The 25,582-nt window shown below is 38.2% G+C and overlaps 2 non-coding genes and 2 pseudogenes across 2 annotated transcripts; 1 reads left to right on the top strand and 3 right to left on the bottom strand.

The window, feature by feature from the left end:
- The first annotated feature begins 279 nt into the window (after nucleotides 1-279).
- On the top strand, nucleotides 280-373 carry TRNAY-GUA (transfer RNA tyrosine (anticodon GUA)). The gene is made up of 2 exons: nucleotides 280-316; nucleotides 338-373. It is a non-coding gene; the product is annotated as a tRNA-Tyr (tRNA).
- Nucleotides 374-6,576: 6,203 nt separating this feature from the next.
- Nucleotides 6,577-7,175, bottom strand: LOC147793659 (pectinesterase inhibitor pseudogene; annotated as a pseudogene).
- Nucleotides 7,176-12,603: 5,428 nt separating this feature from the next.
- TRNAN-AUU (transfer RNA asparagine (anticodon AUU)) lies at nucleotides 12,604-12,677 on the bottom strand. The gene has a single exon. It is a non-coding gene; the product is annotated as a tRNA-Asn (tRNA).
- An 8,848-nt stretch (nucleotides 12,678-21,525) lies between these two features.
- LOC147793657 (pectinesterase inhibitor pseudogene) lies at nucleotides 21,526-22,065 on the bottom strand (annotated as a pseudogene).
- Between the last annotated feature and the right edge of the window lie 3,517 nt (nucleotides 22,066-25,582).

The raw sequence follows: 25,582 nt of genomic DNA, 5'->3' as shown, positions 1-25,582 counted from the left end.
TTCAAACACATTGAAGGCACTTTAAGAAATCATATGTTTGGATCTAAGTGGGTTTCAAATTGTAAAACCCAATACAAATCAAGTTCTTTATGAAAGCAAAAAATTTCAATGGGAGGTTCCAAATGTTGTATAAATGCCACGACCAAAATGATGTTGGAATTTTTGAATTTCGTACCGGTGGCTGCTTCGATATTTTTATTACTTTAGTTTTTTTTTTTTTTTTTTTATATTAATTTTTTCGATTTTGTTTATATTATGGTATATGATTTTTATACAAGTCCGACCTTAGCTCAGTTGGTAGAGCGGAGGACTGTAGTGGTTGAAGAATCCCAAAGTCATCCTTAGGTTGCTGGTTCAAATCCGGTAGGTCGGAGTTTTTAAAAGTTTAATATGTATGTACTATTGATATAAGTATTTTGTTGAATGATTATATATTTTGAATATAGATAATTAATTATATGTCCGTAACTTATAGATAATTAACTAATTTTTTCTTTTTACTTTTTTTTTTTTAACAAATGGAACGACCTGAATCCAATAAAGGGCTAGGTTGTCAAAATTTTCGGCTTAGGTTGGGTTACTAATCCAACCAACCCGAACTTTTGGGTTGTTCCAAAAAATTCTCTCAACCCAACCCGACCCGACCCATGTACACCCGTAACATTATTTTGATTATTTTATATGGAATTTAACACTATTTATTATATGATAAATCTAAGGTTATTAATGTAATTTCGAACAATATGTAGGTTACAAATAAGTGGATCATGTTCAAGAAATAATCTAATGGGTTTATGGTATATGGATAAAGTTTGGTGTTTAGCTGTGAGATTCTACATCGGTTGGAGAGGAGAGTAGAATGAAACATTCCTTATAAAGCTGTGGAAACCTCTCCTTAACAGACGCGTTTTAAAACCATGAGGCTGACGCTGATACGTAACAGGTTAAAGCAGAAAATATCTGCTAGTTGTGGGTTTGGGCTGTTACGAATGGTATCAGAGTCACAAACCGGGCAGTGTGCCAGCGAGGATGTTGGGCCCCTGAGGGGGTGTTTTGTGAGATCCCACATCGGTTGGGAAGGGGAACCATACATTCCTTATAAGGGTGTGAAAACTCCTCTATGTCAGCGAGAACGCAGGGTCCCGAGGGGGGTGGAGTGTGAGATCCTACATTGGTTGGAGAGGAGAATCAAACATTCGTTATAAGGGTGTAGAAATCTCTCTGCACCATCAAGGTGGATTGTGAGATCCCACATCGGTTGGAGATGGGAACCAAGAATTTCTTGTGGAAACCTCTCCGTACCAATGAGGTGGATTGTGAGATCTCGCATCGGTTGGAGAGGGAAACCAAACATTTCTTATAAGGGTACGGAAACCTCTCCGTGCCAACGAGGACGCTTGCCCCAAAAGGGGGTGGATTGTGATTCATTAAGTCTACCCTTATATTATTTTTAAGAATTATCAAGATTGTAAACCATTCGTAAAAATGCCACAACCAAAATTCTTTGGTATCAATTGTTGTGACGAAAGCGGAGGCAAGATCGATCGTACTCACACACCCACAAATATAAGTTAAACAAAGAGAAACAAAGATTTACATGGTTCGGAAGTAAGAAATTTCCCTACATCCACGGGTGATAGCTAATCACTAACCAAAGTGTTTACAAGTGTATCTCACACTCTCACACTACAAATTCTCTGTTACAAAGTTCTTCTCAATTGCCTCGCGTCAAATACAAAATGACAATGACTCCACGTCTTAAAACAATGTTAGACAAATTTTTATATAAACATAGCAATATAATTCTCATACATGAATCAAAGCAACACTAGCATACAATGTGAGTGTACTTATGCTCCACCATGAAGTGATCAAAATTCATATACCATTGACGAGGAGATTGTTTCAGCCTATACAAAGATTTCTTCAATCTACACTACTCAAAAACCAACTCACTGTGTCGTATATATTTCTTCTTCCAAATCTCCATGCAAGAAAATCGTTTTTATATCAAGTTAAGCAAGCTGAAGATTAAATTAAGCGACCAAAACCAACAAAATTTGAATGGATGGAGATATTCACCATTCTTAAAAGTATGATTTCCAAAAACAAATTCTGTAAAACAAATAAGCAAGCTTGCAATAAGAAACTTATCTTCGACAATTGATGCTGAGTTTGAGCACGTCTGGTGGTCGATGAGGTTAAGTCTTTCACAATACCACAAATGTCCAAACTTGGCTCTGTTAATACTAATTGTGGTACCCTAATGCCACAACCAAAATGCTCTAATACAAATTGTAGTAGCGGAAGTGGGAGCAAGATCAATCATACTCACACACCCACAAATTGTTGTAGCTTACCATGTCTATTAGTAGTCGTGAAGATATCACCAAAGTCCAGACCACTTCTAATTTCTTGTAGTACAACTCAGTGATGTCAAGCTTGTCTCAATTTCTCTAGTGCCTTATCGGGTGTAGCAATAGTCAGGGATCTCTGAACAAGGTCTTTGTTCCATAAACTCGTCACAAGTGCTATGGACCACACGGGTAAACTCGGTAGTTAGTCAACACACGAGGTTGCTCCCCCACTTCAGTGTGATGTTATGGTCTTGTGGAGGGGTTGCTAGCTAAGCTTTCACAAATGATATTCAGGTCTCACGATGCCATATCGTCGTTCAAGTCAGCATGTTTGTTCATGTTGCTCCTCTTCAACTTAGGATACCAGTGATTCACTTCCTAATCAATATAAGCGGCTAAATAAGAAGATCAAACAAGTTGGTTCACCGCAAAGCTTAGTTAGGTCGTTCAGGTGATTGTGCGACACTAGGTTAGGTGAACAACCTCCAAACCTTTATTGGGTTTGTAATACACACGAAAACTGACTTAGGAACTTCTAGACCATCCAGAAGCTTAGATAGGTTTAGGAGCATTAGGTGTACGAGCTTATGCATGAACTTCCTGAATTTCCTAGAGCCAAATTAAAGCTCATAGTAACTTACTAGGTCATGGATGTCTAAAAGCCTACGGGTAGGCTACTTACCAACTATTTTTATGCTCACCAGATATTACTTTTTTTTCTCAAGTGATTAGCTGATTGGTTGACGTGGGAAGCATTCGGGAGTTATGTGCCCACAAAGGAAGGTCATTCTAGAGAGTAAGTTCTTTTGGTATCTTGGCTATAGTTTGTTTGGTATCTCCTACCTTGGTCCCCGATTTTATATTAATATTCAAACAATCCTTCCAAAATAATAAATATATTTGATTTTATCTTTTAAATTTTCAAAATTGTTTTATCGTATTTTTCTTAACACATTCTGGTGATTCAAAAGTCTAGATCATTAGACCAATACATTCTGAGAAATTTTCATGAAGAAAGCTTGGTAAAAAAATGACTCCAAGCCATGGAATCTAGTGGTGGAATATTGTTTTCTTTTAACTTTCTTTCCAAAATCCTAACCTCTTCTTTTCTCTTTCTTTTTTCTTCTTTGTGTTTTTCATCCTCTCTTTTCTAACCGGCTTCATCATTCCCATGGTTCCATCATAAGACCATGACCAAGACAATCTGCTTGTTATGCACCAGCTTCACATCTCTAATTAGTATCTTCATCGACTTCTCCCATATGAAGAATCATCTCTAAAGAAAGTGACTCATGTTCGATAAAGTATGAAGAGTCTGGGGTATACTTCTACGGTATAAACATATGGAACACGTTATGCACGGTGACAAATGTAAGTGGTAGTGCTAATTTGTATGCCACTAGTCCTACATTCTCTAAGATCTCAAAGAGACCTACAAATCTTGTCTTCAACTTGCCCTTCTTCCCAAATTTCAACACCCGTATCATAGGTGCAACTTTGAAAAAGACATGATCACGAGTAACAAACTCAAGTTCCTTCCTACGAGTGTCTTCGTAGTGCTTTTGCCCGCTTCGTGCCTTCAGTATTCTTTATCTGATTTTTTGCACTGCTGCATTAATAATCTAAACCAACTCCGACCCTAGAAGTTTTTGCTCACCTACCTCTTCCTCGAAGATAGAAGTTTGACACCTACACTCGTAAAGAGTCTCTAAGGGGGCAATCTACACAGTCACATGTAGCTATTATTATAAGCAAACTCCATTAAGTACAAGTGTTCATCCCAACAACCAGCAAAGTCTATAACACAATGTCCTCAACATGTCCTCTAGAATCTAGTTCAACCGCTCAGTTTATCCATGCATATGTGGATGAGAAGTCTTTGACGATCTTTGATTTTTGGAATCTTGTATGAGTGAGAATGTCACAAAAGTTGATAAGATTGATAGTTAGCTGGCTACCTAGATGAGATACACATCCAAGAATTGATGCCCACGATTGAGACCGTGGGTCAAATAAAGTCATATGAACCGGTGGCATGAGTGTGAGGGTAGCTCGACGGACTCTATTGCCCACATGGAGGAATACACCATAGAGCCTCCTCTAAGGTCCCCTTCACCCTTTGCTCGACACTTAAGCCAATTTGACCACTTTGACTACACTTTCAAATGGCTCACAACTTCTTTATTCAACACTTAGGATTCTATTGACATTGTCCACTTTTAGCATAAACTCTCCTGACTTTGCTTTTTGTTTCCCTACCAAGTCTCACACCAATGAAGATGGTGTTTCTTACCTCTAAACCCATGATCATCCCTTTAATTAGCCAATGTGGGACTACTCCTCCCAATAATCCTTAACATCCTCGTTCTGCTTTATATGTAAGAGGGACCTATCGAGTGTCTGAATGCTCACAAAGAGCCACTCTTTATGCCTTCCACGTTCAATTTGGTGAATTCATTAGCTGAATATGAGATGACTTTAGTTGAAACATCGCCAATTGAAAGCATTGAAAACTCTTACATGGAAGCCCCCTTACTTCAAAACATAGTGGGAGAGATGGAAGAGTAAGGTCTTATGTACAAGACATGAATTAACCCTATATCAGCTAAGAGAACTATGACCATCATACACAATTTCATGACAGAGACTGAAGCAATATACTATACACAATTTCATGACAGAGACTGAAGCAATATACTATAGCATCAAGATATACTAAAATAAAAGTCATCAATTTAGCAACCCTACCTATAGTACATATACTACCCATTTGAAAAAAAATATATACATATGCAAGATAGTGAAAAATGTTTACATGTTGGAAAAAAAAAATATTTTTCCATCTCATAAATTTACGGGTACTTCAATTTAGAAAGTTTTCACAAAAAAATTTATCTCACTTCAAGAAAAATTAAATAGCTCTCTATATTTAATTTCTTAAATAAATATCAAAAACGATTTACAAAAAAAAAAAAAAAAAAAAAAAAAAAAAAAAAAAAAAAAAAAAAAAAATTTTTTTTTTTTTTTTTTTTTTTTTTTATCACTAACACTAATATAAACATGAGATCTCAACCACGTTCATTAAAACAGGCCACATGTAAAAATTCATATCAAAATCTTGACTTTTGAAGTTATTGTTTGGAGTACTCGACCTTTTTCGAGCTTGTCTTTGACACTCGTGTCTTCTCTCTCTCAACTTAGCATATGACTTAACTTCAATGCACATTTTTGGTGTATTGGATGATGCCTTGTATGCCTTAGCTTCAATGCACATTCTTGGTGTATTGGATGATGCCTTGTATGCCTTAGCTTCAATGCACATTCTTGGTGTATTGGATGATGCCTTAGCTTCAGTGCACATTCTTGGTGTATTGGATGATGCCTTAGCTTCAGTGCACATTCTTGGTGTATTGGATGATGCCTTAGCTTCAGTGCACATTCTTGGTGTATTGGATGATGCACTGTCCTCCTCTCGCATCATGACACTTCTCAATCTTGGGACTCATGTGGTCGGATAGATGTCATTTGAGGGTCGCCCCTTGTCTGTCTGTCTTGTGGATGTCATTTGAGGGTCGCCCCTTGCCTGTCTTGTGTGGAGGTCACAATCTATAATCTTGGGACTCATGTGGTCGGATAGATGTCACTTGAGGGTCACCCCGGTTCACCCCTTGTCTGTCTTGTGTGGAGGTCACAATCTACTTCATGTCAGTGATGTTGTGACATGCTCCTTCTAGCAATAAATGAGGGTTTTCTTCCGGTCGTTGGGACAGGAAACGTTCGGCCTTCCGCTAGCCTTTTTTTAATGAAATTGGGTCAGTTCATGACCTAGTTTTTGTGCCTATAAACTTGAAACCAGACCTAGTTTTTGTGACTATAAACTTGAAACCAACCCAAACAGACTCGAATCCAAAAAGATCAAAACAAACCAACCTAACCAAAAAAGTTATGAATAATGAAAATTTGAGAAGAAAAAAAAAAAGAAATCTAGTAAGCTTTTGAAAAATTTGGGCAACTCTCCCTCCACACTCACTTTGATTCAAACTAGTTTCTTTAGCTTCATTGTGGGCCGAGGAGGCCTATAACTGATTAACATGAAATTATGTGTCGCTATTGACTCACGAACTAGACCCTGTGACCTTTAAAATTGGAGAGCACTAAGAGTTATAGAGTGACCCTAGATTAGTTAGATTATTAAAATGTGAAGGAGTAGATGTCCAAATTTATAGGATTCAAAACAGACATATTATTGATTCATGGCATTCCAAGTACATGTACGATAAAATGAAGAAAGGTTGAAGAAAAATGAATTAGGCACGCCCAAGGAGAAGATTGGCTATAACCAAGATGATACTACAAATATCTTCCACAGTCTTCCCGTTGCCAGACAGCGCCGATGGGTCCTTCGGCGGCTGCGTGAAGTTGTCCAGACAGTCGCCGGCCTCCGTCATGGCTGCAGACGCCTTAATGTTGACGCCATTGTAGTCACCTTCCCTCAGGTCGTTCTTCCCATCCTCGATGTCGTCGGCGGCATCGTCGTACTGTTCAGCACAGGTGGCATATCGCTCCTTAAGCTTGGGATCGGCTGCCTTCGACGCCAGGGACTGGGCGAGGGCACGAGTTTGAGCAACCTTGTCGTGGGCGAGGTTGAGGGTGAAGGTGGCCAGCCCTTTTAGGTCTCTGGTGCCAGCAGATTTCAACACGTTAAAGCAAAAAGAAGGGTTTCTAGTTTTCTTGCAGATGGTGGAAACGATGTCGTCTTGGGAAGCCGCATGCATGGGCACCATCCCATTGAAGAACAGTACTAAAAGGACAATCCTAAAGACTTGCAAGAAAACTAGAAGATGCCATTTTTTATTTTGATTTTTCTGTCTGTTTTGCTCAATTAATTCGGAGAGAGGGTTCACATATTTATACACTCACAAATATTCCTTTTAATAGCTTTCACGTTAGAAATTTAAGTAAAACCCTATTAAAAGAAAAACGAACAAAAATAGACGGAATAGGTTAAGCTTTTTTCTCTCTAAACCCAATCACAAATTTGGCTAAGTTATTATGCACTTTTTTAGACAATACACCGTCTTCCTCCGTGTGCCACTCTCGTGTTAACCTTGACTGACTACACATAAGAGTCATAACTTTACTCTCTTGTTAGTAAGATTATAACCGTTCTCCTCGGCTTAAATTAATAATATTTATTTTACAAAAAAAAATTAAAAAAACAAGGTTATTAATGTAATATTGAACCATAGTTTTCATGGAGAGGATAATATTTAATAAATAACCTAAAGAATATATAGTACATGGATAGTGCTAATACGTCGACCAATATTTGTTTTGCCAATATTTTTTGTTGGCATCACGAAAAGTAGTCCTTGCCATGATTGTGTGTTTTGACGTAAGGGATGTGAGTCAATAAACTCGAGTGGGTTAAAATCATGGATGTGGGAATCATGCATTGAGAAGTTAGTAAGTCAACAAGCTCGACTTGGCTAAAATCATGGGATGTTGAGAAGTTAGTAATCATGGAACATTTGGGGCAATCATGAGATAAGGGAGACCAACCTCAGCCCACAATTTTCTGCAAGTTTGTTAGAAGCAATCATGAGATAACTCAACCGGGAATTTTATGGTCGAACAGATGCAATCATGAGATAACCCAGACCATCCTCAGTCCGAGAACTTAAAAGTTTTTTGGAGTTAGCGAACTACTACTGAATGTTTCTTTTTAGGACTTATTCAAACCTTGACAAAGTTAATCTAGAGCTTAAGGAGTTTTTTATGTATGCGCTAATGCCAGCACTATTTTATGGTTCAAGCATGGTGTACAACGATGCCTCGAGAAAAGGATTGGGGCTGCGTGTTGGTGTTAATGGAGAAGTGATTGTATATGGCTCCTAATAGCTTAAGAAATATGAGCGTAACTACCTAACCCTCGATTTGGAGTTAGCAACTGTGGTGTTCACGTTAAAAATATGGTGACATTACTTGTATGGTGAAAAGGTACAGATAGTAAAACCATAAGAGCCTCAAGTATCTTATTCAGGTAGAAAGAGTTGAACATGGGATGAAGGAGATAGTTGGAGTTTGTGAAGGATTATGATACAAAGATCCTTTATCACCCATGTAAAGCTAACATAGTGGCCGATATGTTGAGTAGAAAGACAGCTCACTCTTCTGGTATGTCATTTTCTGTTCTCTAAATCTTCAAAAATTTCACTAGATGGTCATAATTCAAGTCATTTTAGGATTAGTATGGGTGTAAAATAGTCAAAAGATCACCTTCCACACACCTTCACGCGCCCCATGCGTGGCTGGAAAGGCTTCTAGGCATGATTCCACTCGCAACGGGCTCACGTGCAAATACCACGGCCAGTCGCTATTGGCGCTCAATTTAAGAATAATTTAACTTAAACTCCCAAAAACAATTTCACTACTTGACACCCACCCCACTCACGACACAGAGTGTTCTTGGCTTCGAGTCCAGGCGACGTAAGGCATTAGTATTTTCTTATTTTTTCTTGGTGTGGCATGTGTCCTCCAAAAGCACACCTTCAAGTCTCGCAAAATGTTGCCTCATCGATTTTTCTTCAATTAACATAGGGTCGGCGCATGTCCTTCCACCTCCATGAGTGCGCTTAGATTTAATCCACCTCCCCACAATGGTATCAGAGTCATGCCCTAAACTTGGTCGTACCAATAGATTGGTAAATCTTCAAATGTCGAACAAAGAACTCCAAAAGAAAAGGAGCCGAGCCTCCTTGAAGGCATAGTAAAAAAGAACTAAGACTCCAAAAGAAAAAGAAGTCGAGCCTCGATTAAGGGGAGGCGTACTTTGCTCGAGGGGAGGTGTTGGATGATGAAAGTAAATACAGACGGTTGATTGGCAGATTAATATATTTGGCCGTTACTAGGCCTGACATAGTTTATTCAGTTCGTATGCTTAGTCAATTTATGCATGAACCAAGAAAACCACATTGGGAGGCAGCTCTTCGGGTTCTGAGATACATCAAAGGTACTCCTCGTCAAGGACTCCTACTACCATCTGAAAACAATTTAAGATTACAAGCATATTGTGATTCTGACTGGGGTGGTTGTCGAACTCCAGACGGTCTATTTCTGGGTTCTGCATTTTCTTCGGAAATTCAATTATTTATTAGAAGTCTTAACTAATGTGTCCAGATCATTCGCAGAAGGCTAGTATCGAGCTATGACAAATACTTGTTTAGAGTTAACTTGGTTAAGATGCATTCTTCAAGACTTGAATGTTCCACTGTCCGAACCTTGCATTATTATATTGTGATAATCAAGCAGCATTACATACAGCAGCCAATCCAGTCTTTCACGAACGTACGGAACACATTGAAATAGATTGCCATATAGTTCGAGAAAAGTTACAAGCTGGAATCACCAAACCGTGTTATGTTTCGACTAAAATGCAATTGGCAGATGTTTTCACTAAAGATTTCGGAAGACATCAGTTTGATCTTTTGAAGGACAAGTTGGGTGTGATTGACATACACTCTCCAACTTGAGGGGAGTATTAAGATATGATATTTGGAGAATATGTTTTAATAATTAGTTATGGAGCATATGTTAGATATCCGTTAATATTTTTTCTTTGTTTTTGGGAGTTGTTAGTAGTATATTTTATCTTATGATTTGATTAATAGTATATTTTATCTTATTTACAAAATTTAGCAGTTGTATTAGTTGATAGTTTGTATCCTATATTTTCCTTGTATTAGTTGATAGTTTATATTGTATTTAATCGTTTGTAATCACTAAGATCATAGATTTTCATCCAGGTGGGCAATGTCACCCTATAAGATGTAACTCCAATTTTCTTAAGAACTTCACCGGGTCCTTCGTATTTTTAGACAAGCCTCTAGTCCTTTGTGCTACGGAAATTGATCTATTCTAAAATAAACTTGATGAGAACTTAGTCTTCTACCACAAATGTGACGGGACAGTACTTCCTTCTTCCATTTTTGAAGTTTTGGGCTTGAGGATTCTTCCCTACATGTGGGTGGTTAATGATATGGCATAGGGATGGTTGCCTTCGGCTCACAATTTCAGAAGAATTCCTCCCGGTCGAGGAACTAGTTTGGCAAATAAAGAAAATTGGACCACATCTAGTGTTGCATCCAATTTGTTTTTACATGCCTAAACGAAGTGTCGCAAATATTCCTCCAACAAACAATTGAATCGTTCGGTCTATCCATCATTCTGGAGATGGTAACTCAATGAGATATTCGAAGTTGCATTCAAGAACTCGAATTACTTCGTCCAAAATGTCTTGATAAATATGTTTGAAGAATAGTTGGTCAGCCAATTCGTCTGAACATATCTTGGGCATGAGTATGAACGCGACATATTTCGAGAATCAGTCGACGATGACCTGACTTCATGTTTGCCAACCTTTGAGTGTGTGATAAAGGTTAGTGACACACTCTCCCAAGGTCTTGTCGGCACCAGCAAGGGTTCGACGAGTTCTGAGATCTTGGCCTTTTTAACTTTGCCCTCTTGGCAAATGAAGCATTTCTTGGTGTACTATATTTTGTCATCTAGCATATTTTGTCAAAAGTACCCCTTCTAATCATGTAACATAGTAAAAGTAATCAAGGCCTAAACCTGTGTGCACTCAGAGAATGGAATAACTCGAGGAGTTAGTCCTAAACATCTTGAAAACGAGAGACAAGATTTAAATTGTCTAGATGCCCTTAAGAACCCAGTAAGCTTCCACAATATCTAAGAATAACAAAGGTAACTTTTTCAAGTTGTTAACAATATGTATGGTGTTAATAGGGTCTCCGCTACCGTTTCCACTCCAGTACCCATACCGTTGAGTTTTTAATTCGATACTGTACTATCGAGCCAAGTATAGGTCAGCAAGAGTATGCAATTAGGTGTCCCAACTTTGTGGAAATTGTCAAATGTCTCTTGAACAAGACCACTTAGATGTAAAACTATTCTTGAGATGGGTGCATGGGATCATGTAGGTTAATCCAATAGTTGGCCGGCACACAAGGGTCGCTTCCCCCAGACTCTGGTGACTTTATGGTTCTGTGGGAGGGTCCGCCAACTAACCTCCCATAAATGAGGTTTAGACTAGAAGACACCTTACTGCCCAATCAAAACTTTATGAAGTAGCACCTCAATCCAAGGCGTTGGACATTCACTGCAAGAGCATAGCAAGCTATATAAATATAAGAACATAAAAGTTTTTTTTACCCTAAAGATGAAATTTATCGCCCCGTAAACTCACAACACCAGAATTAGGAGACCACTTCCTCGAACCCAGAGTAAGTTCATGAGTAACTAGAGAACCACATAAAACTTCGAAGCACCTCAGATGCTCAAATAGCAGTAGAGACCAGGATTAAACTTATTAGAGCACGGAGAAAAATCCATGGATACCTACCAGGATGAGGATGCCATAAGAGCCTACGAGTAGATTGCTTATCGAGTTTTTTTTATACTTACCCATTTTCCTTATTTTTTTTCAGGTGTTTGTAGGTTGGAATTGAGGTAGGGAGCATTTGAGAGTTGTTTGGTCACACAGGGTCATTCTGAAATGTTAGCTCATCTTCCTATTTTGTGTCTTTTGTATTTCCTTCTATAATTGTATTCCAATGGCAATGAGTGAGAAAGCTTAGTCACAATCTATTTTCTCTCATTAAGTTTCATGAATTAGAAAATAATAAACCTTCCAATTTATTGTCTAGTATATCTAATATAGCAACTTGTTCAATTAAGCTCACTATGACGAGGCTTATCCAATTCATGACTGTGATAATGATTCATTTAACTCTCAAATTAAATGGTTAGCTATTTATTGGTTTCACCTTGAACCAACTTATTAAGTGTAACAGCCTAGATCCGTCCCTAGCATATATTGCCCTCTTTGGACTTTCTCTCTCGGGCTTCCTCTCAAGATTTTTAAAACGCGTCTGTTAGGGATCAGTTTTCACATGATAAAGGGTGTTTCGTTCTCCTCCCCAATCAATATGGGATCTCGCAACTCTTCCTTCAGTCTCAATGTGGGTGCAATGGACGATCAGTCAAACTTAACTCATTCACATACATGGCGAAACAAAAAAATTAGAGGTTTTAATCATCTTACCTACGAAGCCATTGATAGAGTCGATGAAGAAAGAATCCCAACTAATGACGTAACGGAAGCCGAGTTCAATTCTCCTCTTTCAGATTGCATGTAACTGAGATCTATGAAAAGAGTCTTTGATATCGCTAGAAGGAGGGCTTGAACATCCGACCTTGTGGTTAATAGCCACACGCTCTAACCAACTGAGCTATTACAACTAATTATTCATTGCATTTTGAATTAATTAATTTAAAATTTATTTATTTTTGTTTAGGATTATTAATTCAAGGTCTAAAGCAGCATTGGTAAGCTTCAATGAGACACCGAGATTTGAAAGTGAAAGATGATGCTGGGATGACAATTGCAAAACATGGTTCGATAAGAAGAAAAATGAGTAGAGGCAAGTTCATGGTACAAGAAGTGGAAGGAAGAACAACAGCTCAGGTGGAGATGGTGGTTGATTTTCGTAATTCAAGTCCACGTAAGTAGAGACCGGGTTGAGGGCCTTGCAAAGTTGATCTTGTCAAAGGCATGTCGAGGCAATTTACGACGTATTCGTGCTACATAGGATGTTCTCACCTTCAACATAATATAATAAGGCAGAAGTGTTGAAAATTGTTAGCATCTAACATTAGCTCATTAAAGGAAAGATCATGAGTATATTTGAGAAACACTATTTAAAAAAAAAAAAAAAAAAAAAAAAAAAAAAAAAAAAAAAAGACCAAAAGAAAGTCCAAAGAGCTGATACTCAAAATGAATAATATCATATCATTGTGGAGGTGGATTGTTCCTATCGAGAAGTTCAAGAACCGAAGAGAAGTATGGTTAAAAAATGGTTTAATTGTTTGAGGTTGAGTTGGAAAAATATTACTATAAGATTCTCTAATTTCCTCGTCGACATTGACATTGGTTGCCCCTTCGGCCGTGGTTCTTAGAGCTTAATGCTATGTGGCATAGGATTATTATGTGTATGCATACTATATATCTAGTAATCTCCAAGTATATGGCAGAACAAATCCAGTCATATTATATATTGAACATCCATAGTGAATCATATTATATATTGAACATCCATAGTGAAGCAACGAGTCCTATAGGTGCAAAGCGTTGGATGAAAGTCCCACGTCCCCTAATTTAGGGAGTGATCATGAGTTTATTATCAAGGAATACTATCTCCATTGGTTTGAGGCCTCTTGGGGAAGTCCAAAGTAAAACCATGAGAGCTTATGCTCAAAGTGGACAATATCATACCATTCTGGAGAGTCGTGTTCATTCTAACATAGTATCAGAGTCATGCCTTAAACTTAGATATGTCAATAGAATCCTCAAATGTCGAACAAAGGACTCCAAAAGAAAAAGGAGTCGAGGTTCGATTAAGGGGAGGCGTACTTTGTTCGAGGGGAGGTGTTGGATAAAAGTCTCACATCGGCTAATTTAGGGAATGATCCTGGGTTTATAATCAAGGAATACTATCTCCATTGGTTTGAGGCCTTTTGGGGAAGCCCAAAGAAAAACCATGAGAGCTTATGCTCAAAGTGGACAATATCATACCATTGTGGAGAGTTGTGTTCATCCAACACAAAGCATGTCTCGAAGGACAAGCGCCCCGACACATGGCCCAAAGCCTATGTGTGTGTCAAACCAGGTTCTTGAACAAATTCTTAGGGCGAGCTACAACCTATCTAACTTCACCTTCTTACCTCGGTTCTTGCACAAATTCTTCAAGAATGGATTGAAGCTCTTGTATTATCATATGTATGAGAATTTGGCACCTACGCATATGTATTCAAACACATTGAAGGCACTTTAAGAAATCATATGTTTGGATCTAAGTGGGTTTCAAATGGTAAAACCCAATACAAATCAAGTTCTTTATGAAAGTAAAAAATTTCAATGGGAGGTTCCAAATGTTGTATAAATGCCACGACCAAAATGATGTTGGAGTTTTTGAATTTCGTACCGGTGGCTGCTTCGATATTTTTATTACTTTAGTTTTTTTTTTTTTTTTTTTTTTTTTTTTTTTTTTTTTATATAATAATTTTTTTGATTTTGTTTATATTATGGTATATGATTTTTATACAAGTCCGACCTTAGCTTAGTTGGTAGAGTGGAGGACTGTAGTGGTTGAAGAATCTCAAAGTCATCCTTAGGTCGCTGGTTCGAATCCGACAAGTTGAAGTTTTTATAAGTTTAATATGTATGTACTATTGATATAAGTATTTTGTTGAATGATTATATATTTTGAATATAGATAATTAATTATATGTCCGTAACTTATAGATAATTACTAATTTTTTCTTTTTACTTTTTTTTTTTTTTAACAAATGGAACGACCTGAATCCAATAAAGGGCTAGGTTGTCAAAATTTTCGGGTTAGGTTGGGTTACCAATCCAACCAACCCGAACTTTTGGGTTGTTCCAAAAAATTCTCTCAACCCAACCCGACCCGACCCATGTACACCCGTAACATTATTTTGATTATTTTATATGAAATTTAACACTATTTATTATATGATAAATCTAAGGTTATTAATGTAATTTCGAACAATATGTAGGTTACAAATGGGTGGATCATGTTCAAGAAATAATCTAGGTTGGGTTACTAATCCAACCAACCCGAACTTTTGGGTTGTTCCAAAAAATTCTCTCAACCCAACCCGACCCGACCCATGTACACCCGTAACATTATTTTGATTATTTTATATGGAATTTAACACTATTTATTATATGATAAATCTAAGGTTATTAATGTAATTTTGAACAATATGTAGGTTACAAATGGGTGGATCATGTTCAAGAAATAATCTAATGGGTTTATGGTATATGGATAAAGTTTGGTGTTTAGCTGTGAGATTCTTATAAAGCTGTGGAAACCTCTCCTTAACAGACGCGTTTTAAAACCAGGTTAAAGTAGAAAATATCTGCTAGTTGTGGGTTTGAGCTGTTACGAATGGTATCAGAGTCACAAACCGGGCAGTGTGCCAGCGAGGATGTTGGGCCCCTGAGGGGGTGTTTTGTGAGATCCCACATCGGTTGGGAAGGGGAACCATACATTCCTTATAAGGGTGTGAAAACTCCTCTATGTCAGCGAGAACGCTGGGTCCCGAGGGGGGTGGAGTGTGAGATCCTACATTGGTTGGAGAGAAGAACCAAACATTCGTTATAAGGGTGTAGAAATCTCTCTGCGCCATCAAGGTGGATTGTGAGATCCCACATCGGTTGGAGATGGGAACCAAGCATTTCTTGTGGAAACCTCTCCGTACCAATGAGGTGGATTGTGAGATCTCGCATCGGTTGGAGAGGGAAACCAAACATTTCTTATAAGGGTACGGAAACCTCTCCGTGCCAACGAGGACGCTTGCCCCAAAAGGGGGTGGATTGTGATTCATTAAGTCTACCCTTATATTATTTTTAAGAATTATCAAGATTGTAAACCATTCGTAAAAATGCCACACAAAAATTCTTTGGTATCAATTGTTGTGACGGAAGCGGAGGCAAGATCGATCGTACTCACACACCCACAAATATAAGTTAAACAAAGAGAAACAAAGATTTACATGGTTCGGAAGTAAGAAATTTCCCTACATCCACGGGTGATAGCTAATCACTAACCAAAGTGTTTACAAGTGTATCTCACACTCTCACACTACAAATTCTCTATTACAAAGTTCTTCCCAATTGCCTCGCGTCAAATACAAAATGACAATGACTCCACGTCTTAAAACAATGTTAGACAAATTTTTATATAAACATAGCAATACTAATTCTCATACATAAATCAAGATGATTCAAGTACCAATATGAGATAATGTACCAATATTGGAGTGACTGTCATATGCTCAGCAACAGTAGACAACAATGTTGAACGCCAACAAATAGGTCCACTAGCCATAGTGGACAGATAACCAGTAATTGATCGTTACTTATCAATCTCCACTTGTTTCTTGGAAGCAATTGACATAGCATCAACATACAAGATCAAATAGATAAACAAACCACACAATTGTCAAATTGACTATGAGTGTACTTATGCTCCACCATGAAGTAATCAAAATTCATATACCATTGACGAGGAGATTGTTTCAGCCTATACAAAGATTTCTTCAATCTACACTACTCGAAAACCAACTCACTGTGTCGTATATATTTCTTCTTCCAAATCTCCATGCAAGAAAACAATTTTTATATCAAGTTAAGCAAGCTGAAGATTAAATTAAGCGACCAAAACCAACAAAATTTGAATGGATGGAGATATTCACCATTCTTGAAAGTATGATTTCCAAAAACAAATTCTGAAAAACAAATAAGCAAGCTTGCAATAAGAAACTTATCTTCGACAATTGATGCTGAGTTTGAGCACATCTGGTGGTCGATGAGGTTAAGTCTTTCACAATACCACAAATGTCCAAACTTGGCTCTGTTGATACTAATTGTGGTACCCTAATGCCACAACCAAAATGCTCTAATACAAACTGTAGTAGCAGAAGTGGGAGCAAGATCAATCATACTCACACACCCACAAATTGTTGTAGCTTACCATGTCTATTAGTAGTCGTGAAGATATTACCAAAGTCCAGACCACTTCTAATTTCTTGTAGTACAACTCAGTGATGTCAAGCTTGTCTCAATTTCTCTAGTGCCTTATCGGGTGTAGAAATAGTCAGGGATCTCTGAACAAGGTCTTTGTTCCATAAACTCGTCACAAGTGCTATGGACCACACGGGTAAACTCGGTAGTTAGTCAACACACGAGGTTGCTCCCCCACTTCAGTGTGATGTTATGGTCTTGTGGAGGGGTTGCAAGCTAAGCTTTCACAAATGATATTCAGGTCTCACGATGCCATATCGTCGTTCAAGTCAGGTTGTTTGTTAATGTTGCTCCTCTTCAACTTAGGATACCAGTGATTCACTTCCTAATCAATATAAGCGGCTAAATAAGAAGATCAAACAAGTTGGTTCACCGCAAAGCTTAGTTAGGTCGTTCAGGTGATTGTGCGACACTAGGTTAGGTGAACAACCTCCAAACCTTTATTGGGTTTGTAATACACACGAAAACTGACTTAGGAACTTCTAGACCATCTAGAAGCTTAGATAGGTTTAGGAGCATTAGGTGTACGAGCTTATGCATGAACTTCCTAGAGTCCAGGTTAGGTTTAGAAGCTTATGCATGAATTTCCTAGAGTCCAAATTAAAGCTCATAGTAACTTACTAGGTCATGGATGTCTAAAAGCCTACGGGTAGGCTACTTACCAACTATTTTTATGCTCACCAGATATTACTTTTTTTTCTCAAGTGATTAGCTGATTGGTTGACGTGGGAAGCATTCGGGAGTTATGCGACCACAAAGGAAGGTCATTCTAGAGAGTCAGTTCTTTTGGTATCTTGGCTATAGTTCGCTTACGGTTACAGAGTTCTTTTACTTACTCTACTGTAAAGCGCAACTAATTAATCTTTAGTTCTCACAATCTTTCCTTGATTAACAGAAAGAGAAGGATGAAGAAATAAGGATGAGCGAGTCGGCTCAGTCGGCAAAAGGCTATCTCATCTGCCCTTAAGATGAAGATCTGATTCGAGTTTCAAACCTCCCTCGAAGACATGAAACCGAGTTGGAGAGGGGTGAAAGAGCTCGACTCCCGAAAAATAGGGGAAAGCATCGATTTTCTCCCCAAAAAGAGGGGAAGGAGAATGAATAAGGAGTCTTTCAACACGAATAAGGAGAAAAAAGATCAGTGAAAGAATACGTGAAGGAGAATGAATAGGAGTATTTCTCTTTTGGTATCTCCTACCTTGGTCCCCGATTTTATATTAATACTCAAACAATCCTTCCAAAATAATAAATATATTTGATTTTATCTTTTAAATTTTCAAAATTGTTTTATCGTATTTTTCTTAACATATTCTCGTGATTCAAAAGTCTAGATCATTAGACCAATACCTTTTGAGTAATTTTCATGAAGAAAGCTTGGTAAAAAATGACTCCAAGCCATGGAATCTAGTGGTGGAATATTGTTTTCTTTTAACTTTCTTTCCAAAATCCTAACCTCTTCTTTTCTCTTTCTTTTTTCTTCTTTGTGTTTTTCATCCTCTCTTTTCTAACCGGCTTCATCATTCCGATGGTTCCATCATAAGACCATGACCAAGACAATCTGCTTGTTATGCACCAGCTTCACATCTCTAACTAGTATCTTCATCGACTTCTCCCAGATGAAGAATCCTCTCTAAAGAAAAGTGACTCATGTTCGATAACGTATGAAGAGTTTGGGGTATACTTCAATGGTATAAACATATGGAACACGTTATGCACGGTGACAAATGTAAGTGGTAGTGCTAATTTGTATGCCACTAGTCCTATATTCTCTAAGATCTCAAAGAGACCTACAAATCTTGTCTTCAACTTGCCCTTCTTCCCAAATTTCAACACCCGTATCATAGGTGCAACTTTGAAAAAGACATGATCACGAGTAACAAACTCAAGTTTCTTGCTACGAGTGTCTTCGTAGTGCTTTTGCCCGCTTCGTGCCTTCAGTATTCTTTATCTGATTTTTTGCACTGCTGCATTAATAATCTAAACCAACTCCGACCCTAGAAGTTGTTGCTCACCTACCTCTTCCTAGAAGATAGAAGTTTGACACCCACACTCGTAAAGAGTCTCTAAGGGGGCAATCTACACAGTCACATGTAGCTATTATTATAAGCAAACTCCATTAAGTACAAGTGTTCATCCCAACAACCAGCAAAGTCTATAACACAATGTCCTCAACATGTCCTCTAGAATCTAGTTCAACCGCTCAGTTTATCCATGCATATGTGGATGAGAAGTCTTTGACGATCTTTGATTTTTGGAATCTTGTATGAGTGAGAATGTCACAAAAGTTGATAAGATCGATAGTTAGCTGGCTACCTAGATGAGATACCCATCCAAGAATTGATGCCCACGATTGAGACCGTGGGTCAAATAAAGTCATATGAACCGGTGGCATGAGTGTGAGGGTAGCTCGACGGACTCTATTGCCCACATGGAGGAATACACCATAGAGCCTCCTCTGAGGTCCCCTTCACCCTTTGCTCGACACTTAAGCCAATTTGACCACTTTGACTACACTTTCAAATGGCTCACAACTTCTTTATTCAACACTTAGGATTCTATTGACATTGTCCACTTTTAGCATAAACTCTCCTGACTTTGCTTTTTGTTTCCCTACCAAGTCTCACACCAATGAAGATGGTGTTTCTTACCTCTAAACCCATGATCATCCCTTTAATTAGCCAATGTGGGACTACTCCTCCCAATAATCCTTAACATTCTCGTTCTGCTTTATATGTAAGAGGGACCTATCGAGTGTCTGAATGCTCACAAAGAGCCACTCTTTATGCCTTCCACGTTAAATTTGGTGAATTCATTAGCTGAATGAGATGACTTTAGTTGAAACATCGCCAATTGAAAGCATTGAAAACTCTTACATGGAAGCCCCCTTACTTCAAAACATAGTGGGAGAGATGGAAGAGTAAGGTCTTATGTACAAGACATGAATTAACCTTGTATCAGCTAAGAGAACTATGACCATCATACACAATTTCATGACAGAGACTGAAGCAATATACTATAGCATCAAGATATACTAAAATAAAAGTCATCAATTTAGCAACCCTACCTATAGTACATATACTACCCAATTTGTCTCACTTCACGAAAAATTAAATAACTCTCTATATTTAATTTCTTAAATAAATATCAAAACCCATTTACAGAAAGAAAGAAAGAAAGAAAGAAAAAAAAAAAAAAAAAAAAAAAAAAAAAAAAAAAAAAAAAGATTTTTTATCACTAACACTAATATAAACATGAGATCTCAACCACGTTAATTAAAACAGGCCTCATGTAAAAATTCATATCAAAATCTTGACTTTTGAAGTTATTGTTTGGAGCCCTACTCGACCTTTTTCGAGCTTGTCTTTGACACTCGTGTCGTCTCTCTCTCGAACTTAGCGTATGACTTAACTTCAATGCACATTCTTGGTGTATTGGATGATGCCTTAGCTTCAATGCACATTCTTGGTGTATTGGATGATGCCTTGTATGCCTTAGCTTCAATGCACATTCTTGGTGTATTGGATGATGCCTTAGCTTCAGTGCACATTCTTGGTGTATTGGATGATGCCTTAGCTTCAGTGCACATTCTTGGTGTATTGGATGATGCTGGTGTATTGGATGATGCTAGTGTATTGGATGATGCACTGTCCTCCTCTCGCATCATGACACTTCTCAATCTTGGGACTCATGTGGTCGGATATATGTCATTTGAGGGTCGCCCCTTGCCTGTCTTGTGTGGAGGTCACAATCTATAATCTTGGGACTCATGTGGTCGGATAGATGTCACTTGAGGGTCACCCCGGTTCACCCCTTGTCTGTCTGTGTGGAGGTCACAATCTACTTCATGTCAGTGATGTTGTGACATGCTCCTTCCTACAATAAATGAGGGTTTTCTTCCTTCCGTTGGGCTTGAGTTATGATTAGAGGGAGGGTTGTTGGGACACGAAACGTTCGGCCTTCCGCTAGCCTTTTTTTAATGAAATTGGGTCGGTTCATGACCTAGTTTTTGTGCCTATAAACTTGAAACCAGACCTAGTTTTTGTGCCTATAAACTTGAAACCAACCCAAAGGACTCGAATCCAAAAAGATCAAAACAAACCAAACTAACCAAAAAAGTTATGAATAATGAAAATTTGAGAAGAAAAGAAAATGAAATCTAGTAAGCTTTTGAAAAATTTGGGCAACTCTCCCTCCACACTCACTTTGATTCAAACTAGTTTCTTTAGCTTCATTGCGGGCCGAGGAGGCCTATAACTCATTAACATGAAATTATGTGTCGCTATTGACTCACGAACTAGAACCTGTGACCTTTAAAATTGGAGAGCACTAAGAGTTATAGAGTGACCCTAGATTAGTTAGATTATTAAAATGTGAAGGAGTCGATGTCCAAATTTATAGGATTCAAAACAGACATATTATTGATTCATGGCATTCCAAGTACATGTACGATAAAATGAAGAAAGGTTGAAGAAAAATGAATTAGGCACGCCCAAGGAGAAGATTGGCTATAACCAAGATGATACTACAAATATCTTCCACAGTCTTCCCGTTGCCAGACAGCGCCGATGGGTCCTTCGGCGGCTGCGTGAAGCTGTCCAGACAGTCGCCGGCCTCCGTCATGGCTGCAGACGCCTTAATGTTGACGCCATTGTAGTCAACTTCCCTCAGGTCGTTCTTCCCATCCTCGATGTCGTCGGCGGCATCGTCGTACTGTTCAGCACAGGTGGCATATCGCTCCTTAAGCTTGGGATCAGCTGCCTTGGACGCCAGGGACAGGGCGAGGGCACGAGTTTGAGCAACCTTGTTGTGGGCGAGGTTGAGGGTGAAGGTGGCCAGCCCTTTTAGGTCTCTGGTGCCAGCAGATTTCAACACGTTAAAGCAAAAAGAAGGGTTTCTAGTTTTCTTGCAGATGGTGGAAACGATGTCGTCTTGGGAAGCCGCATGCATGGGCACCATCCCATTAAAGAACAGTACTAAAAGGACAATCCTAAAGACTGCAAGAAAACTAGAAGATGCCATTTTTTATTTTGATTTTCCTGTCTGTTTTGCTCAATTAATTCGGAGAGAGGGTTCACATATTTATACACTCACAAATATTCCTTTTAATAGCTTCCACGTTAAAAATTTAAGTAAAACCCTATTAAAAGAAAAACGAACAAAAATAGACGGAATAGGTTAAGCTTTTTTCTCTCTAAACTCAATCACAAATTTGTATGCACTTTTTTAGACAATACACCGTCTTCCTCCGTGTGCCACTCTGTTAACCTTGACTAACTACACATAAGAGTCATAACTTTACTCTCTTGTTAGTAAGATTATAACCGCTCTCCTCGGCTTAAATTAATAATATTTATTTTACAAAAAAAAAATTAAAAAATCAAGGTTATTAATGTAATATTGAACCATAGTTTTCAATGAAGAGGATAATATTTAATTAATAACCTAAAGAATATATATGACATGGATAGTGCTAATACGTCGACAAATATTTGTTTTGCCAATATTTTTTGTTGGCATCACGAAAAGTAGTCCTTGCCATGATTGTGTGTTTTGACCTAAGGGATGTGAGTCAATAAACTCGAGTGGGTTAAAATCATGGATGTGGGAATCATGCATTGAGAAGTTAGTAAGTCAACAAGCTCGACTTGGCTAAAATCATGGGATGTTGAGAAGTTAGTAATCATGGAACATTTGGGGCAATCATGAGATAAGGGAGACCAACCTCAGCCCACAATTTTCTGCAAGTTTGTTAGAGGCAATCATGAGATAACTCAGCGGGGGATTTTCTGGGTCGAATAGAGGCAATCATGAGATAACCCAGACCATCCTCAATCCGAGAACTTAAAAGTTTTTTGGAGTTAGCGAACTACTACGGAATGTTTCTTTTTAGGACTTATTCAAACCTTGACAAAGTTAATCAAGAGCTTAAGGAGTTTTTTTATGTATGCGCTAATGCTAGCACTATTTTATGGTTCAAGTATGGTGTACAACGATGCCTCGAGAAAAGGATTGGGGCTGCGTGTTGGTGTTAATGGAGAAGTGATTGTATATGGCTCCTAATAGCTTAAGAAATATGAGCGTAACTACCTAACCCTCGATTTGGAGTTAGCAACTGTGGTGTTCACGTTAAAAATATGGTGACATTACTTGTATGGTGAAAAGGTACGGGTAGTAAAACCATAAGAGCCTCAAGTATCTTATTCAGGTAGAAAGAGCTGAACATGGGACGAAGGAGATAGTTGGAGTTTGTGAAGGATTATGATACAAAGATCCTTTATCACCCATGTAAAGCTAACATAGTGGCCGATATGTTGAGTAGAAAGACAGCTCACTCTTTTGGTATGTCATTTTCGGTTCTCTAGATCTTCAAAAATTTCACTAGATGGTCATAATTCAAGTCATTTTAGGATTAGTATGGGTGTAAAATAGTCAAAAGATCACCTTCCACACACCTTCACGCGCCCCATGCGTGGCTGGAAAGGCTTCTAGGCATGATTCCACTCGCAACGGGCTCACGTGCAAATACCACGGCCGGTCGCTATTGGCGCTCAATTTAAGAATAATTTAACTTAAACTCCCAAAAACAATTTCACTACTTGACACCCACCCCACTCACGACACTGAGTGTTCTTGGCTTCGAGTCCAGGCGACGTAAGGCATTAGTATTTTCTTATTTTTTCTTGGTGTGGCATGTGTCCTCCAAAAGCACACCTTCAAGTCTCGCAAAATGTTGCCTCATCGACTTTCCTTCAATTAACATAGGGTCGGCGCATGTCCTTCCACCTCCATGAGCGCGCTTAGATTTAATCCACCTCCCCACAATGGTATCAGAGCCATGCCCTAAACTTGGTCGTAACAATAGATTGGTAAATCCTCAAATGTCGAACAAAGAACTCCAAAAGAAAAGGAGCCGAGCCTCCTTGAAGGCATAGTAAAAAAGAACCAAGACTCCAAAAGAAAAAGAAGTCGAGCCTCGATTAAGGGGAGGCGTACTTTGCTCGAGGGGAGGTGTTGGATGATGAAAGTAAATACAGACGGACGGTTGATTGGCAGATTAATATATTTGGCCGTTACTAGGCCTGACATAGTTTATTCAGTTCGTATGCTTAGTCAATTTATGCATGAACCAAGAAAACCACATTGGGAGGCAGCTCTTCGGGTTCTGAGATACATCAAAGGTACTCCTCGTCAAGGACTCCTACTACCATCTGAAAACAATTTAAGATTACAAGCATATTGCGATTCTGACTGGGGTGGTTGTCGAACTCCAGACGGTCTATTTCTGGGTTCTGCATTTTCCTCGAAAATTCAATTATTTCTTGGAAGTCTTAACTAATGTGTCCAGATCATCCGCAGAAGGCTAGTATCGAGCTATGACAAATACTTGTTTAGAATTAACTTGGTTAAGATGCATTCTTCAAGACTTGAATGTTCCACTGTCTGAACCAGCATTTTTATATTGTGATAATCAAGCAGCATTACATACAGCAGCCAATCCAGTCTTTCACGAACGTACGGAACACATTGAAATAGATTGCCATATAGTTCGAGAAAAGTTACAAGCTGAAATCATCAAACCGTGTTATGTTTCGACTAAAATGCAATTGGCAGATGTTTTCACTAAAGATTTGGGAAGACATCAGTTTGATCTTTTGAAGAACAAGTTGGGTGTGATTGACCTACACTCTCCAACTTGAAGGGAGTATTAAGATATGATATTTGGAGAATATGTTTTAATAATTAGTTATGGAGCATATGTTAGATATCCGTTAATATTTTTTCTTTGTTTTTGGGAGTTGTTAGTAGTATATTTTATCTTATGATTTGATTAATAGTATATTTTATCTTATTTACAAAATTTAGCAGTTGTATTAGTTGATAGTTTGTATCCTATATTTTCCTTGTATTAGTTGATAGTTTATATTGTATTTAAACGTTTGTAATCACTAAGATCATACTTTCGATCCCAATTCTATTTCTCATTCTTAACACTATCGAAACCTAATTTTTTTGTGACAAAATTTTGTGTGTCCCTAAGTTATGTAGCAGGGACATCGATAATGGCCACAAAATTCCCAGCTGAGTTCACCAATTTCATCGTTGGCGTAACAGTGTGCATGATAGTTTCAATGTTGCAATTTATAGCGCTATTGAATGAGTTGCCTGCCAACACACCATCAGTTTCCAGGAACTCTCTGTACTTCACTTTGTTCTTCGCATTAAGCGGCATGCTCTCGTCTTATGTGTCGTCGGTAAAAGCTTTGACGCCGGAGCCGATGATGCCCCGAGTCACCGCTGTTCTGCCGCTTACTCTTGGCATTGGTGTTGTTTCAATGGGGATTTTATCGTGCATACAGAAGGTACAACAGAGACGTATGCGTTAACTGTTCAGTGAAATTTATATATGTTTTACTTTTATTAATTGAACTCGTATAGTTTAAAATGTTTTTATTAAGTTATTTTTGTTGTAACGATTTGAATGTCTTATTAGATCATTGTTATTATCGAATATCACTTATTTATGTCGAGCCTCGAG

The sequence above is a fragment of the Cucurbita pepo genome, chromosome 2, assembly GCF_057944985.1.
Source record: "Cucurbita pepo subsp. pepo isolate OVF chromosome 2, ASM5794498v1, whole genome shotgun sequence".
Classification (NCBI taxonomy): domain Eukaryota; kingdom Viridiplantae; phylum Streptophyta; class Magnoliopsida; order Cucurbitales; family Cucurbitaceae; genus Cucurbita; species Cucurbita pepo.
Note: the sequence above shows the minus strand (reverse complement) of the source record. Positions and strands in the feature narration are given on the sequence as shown.